General features: G+C 46.9%; 1 long non-coding RNA gene across 1 annotated transcript; it reads right to left on the bottom strand.

Annotated features, from left to right (window-relative positions):
• Window positions 1-525: 525 nt before the first annotated feature.
• Window positions 526-1,879, bottom strand: LOC110355210 (uncharacterized). Its single transcript, XR_002407705.2, has 2 exons — window positions 1,719-1,879; window positions 526-1,411 (listed from the first exon to the last, which is right to left on the bottom strand). It is a non-coding gene; the product is annotated as an uncharacterized LOC110355210 (long non-coding RNA).
• Between the last annotated feature and the right edge of the window lie 430 nt (window positions 1,880-2,309).

Raw genomic sequence — 2,309 nt, 5'->3', positions numbered from 1 at the left:
GCGACAGAGAGCGATACATCTCTAACAAACCAACATCTTTTCACAACCCTTTTAGTTTGTTTTTGGTGACTGGGCATCCTTGCAGCCCGTTTGAATAGCAAAGCCACAGTAAAGCCTGGCTTAGCTCCTGCACACACCGCACCCGGGCACTGCCCGTTATCCCCACACTTTTTGCCCCATAACTTGTTCCTCCCCCAGTAGGAACCAGCAGCTTTACCCCTTCCAGCTGCCAGCGCACACATGTATCACTGTTAAAACACACAAACACCATGCTGCATCTGGGATCTTAAAAAAGCCTGTCCGAATATCAAATATTAACCTGTAGTATCTATCTCCAAATGGAATAACACCGCCTTATCACCTTTTCTCCACCCAGCTCTCTTTTTGTCCTAACATTTTATCATCTTTTTTCTCCCCCCACGTATTTTTCCAGCACTAAAAATCTCTGCTTTTTTAAGTCTTACCTAGAAAATTTTCGGTTACATCATTTGCACAAATATGTTGTTGTTAACGTTGAAAAACCTCTTTGCTTGCAGTTGTATATTTTATTTGGCTAAAAATGTGCTCATGTCTAATACATCACATGTCCTCTGGTGATACTATTTAAGCTAGAAATTCCAAAACTCACAAATACCGAACAGCCAAATGTTCCAGAGCTGTACCCCGTCTACTAAACATGTAATATATCTCCTCCTTCTCCAAACAGAAATAGATTTCTCTCTGATTTGTTTGATAAATTTGACCCAAGATTTCCATTCGGAGTTATTGGAGTTCCTACTGTTTTTCTGCGTGTTGGTGGGCCAAGCCCTAATCACCCAAATCTCCCCGGGAGGCCATAAATTACGGCAATGAGATGGGGCTTTGTATTCCTGCGGCCGCGGGAGAAGGCGAGCTGGCCGCCGCGTATTTTGACAGGCATGGATTTGATTTTTCTCTCTCTTTTTTTTATGACGGATGGGAAAAGCGGCCCGAGCGCATCGCGGAGATTTACGACGCGGCGGGTCTGGAGGGTTCCGTCATCCGCCGGCCGTGTGAAAACAGATGGACGGACAGACGCCCCCCGGCACAGACGGCCTGACCTGGATGTTCTCAGCGCTGCTGGTAAATGGGATCCATATGCCCGGGGAGATCTTCATCATCAGCCCGCGGAGATGTTCATCACCAGCCCGGTGATGGCCGGGGATGCGTCACCACGGTGGTCCAGGCTTCCAGATCAAGCCCTGGATGCAGCCGAGATGCGTCCGCCTCCTGTTGTCTTCACCCGACGAAGCCCAGATTTCCCCATTTGATGCTCATCTCCACGGACATGTGAAATATCCAGATGAACATGTCGTCTCCTCCGCTTTACACGTGTTAATGGATGTCGAGCAGCGTCTTTTTCCAGGCGCAGCTCAACTGTTAAACATTCCGCCTGACAAATGAAATAAGGGTGGCTGGAACATGCACACGCTCAAACCCTCCAGATGGGGTGTGTGCTGGTAGAAGAGGGGGAGCACTTTGTGTTATTACTACCAACAATACAACATTCAATTTTTTTTAAGCAGTTAAAGACTGCAAGATGCACAAAATGCACGTCTAAGCTCACTCAGTGAATCCTTTTGAATCCAGCACATGAGAGAAATCTCTAAGGCTAAACATGGCTCCACTTTTTCATATTACAGTCAGTTTATGTAGGAAGACACATAGCAACGTCTGCAAATAAACTATAAGCAACTCACCCCATGCAGAAGGGGCAGGTGGTGCATCCAACACTGGATCTTCTGGCACACGACCTGGACTCCAGCCTGTTCCTACCAAAACCAGCTGAGGAAACCCCCCAAGCGATGCTCTGGGAAGGGACCGTCCTCTGCAACCAGGGAAAAGCTGCTTTCCAGCCACTTCATCGCCTTTCCCCTTCGTATTCATGAAGATTTTAAGCAGGTGTGGGTGGGCGCTTTGGAAAACATCACCCTGAGCAACTCCCAATTCAACACGTGCAAAAACCTCTAATCAGTTGCTATAGAAAACCTGCAGCTGGTAGAACAAAGGTGCACCGGCAGCAGTTAGCACCAATTAAGGTCACAGGTGTCAGAGGAGCTAATGGCAATACTGGAAGTCCTAAAACTTGGGTTTACCAGCCTGGCATTGCATTGATGCCAATGCCATTCAGACAAATGCAGCCTCCTATGTATTTCCAGGGGTTTTTGGCAATCAGGTGCTGTTTTCCTTTATCTACAAGAGTGAAAAAAGAAAATCCATACTCTACTCCATAAATCCACACTATTTATACACCAAATAAAAGAGCTGAAACCAGCCACCACCAAGAAATT

Source organism: Columba livia, chromosome 3 (genome assembly GCF_036013475.1).
Source record: "Columba livia isolate bColLiv1 breed racing homer chromosome 3, bColLiv1.pat.W.v2, whole genome shotgun sequence".
NCBI lineage: Eukaryota > Metazoa > Chordata > Aves > Columbiformes > Columbidae > Columba > Columba livia.
This window is presented reverse-complemented; position numbering and strand designations above follow the sequence as displayed.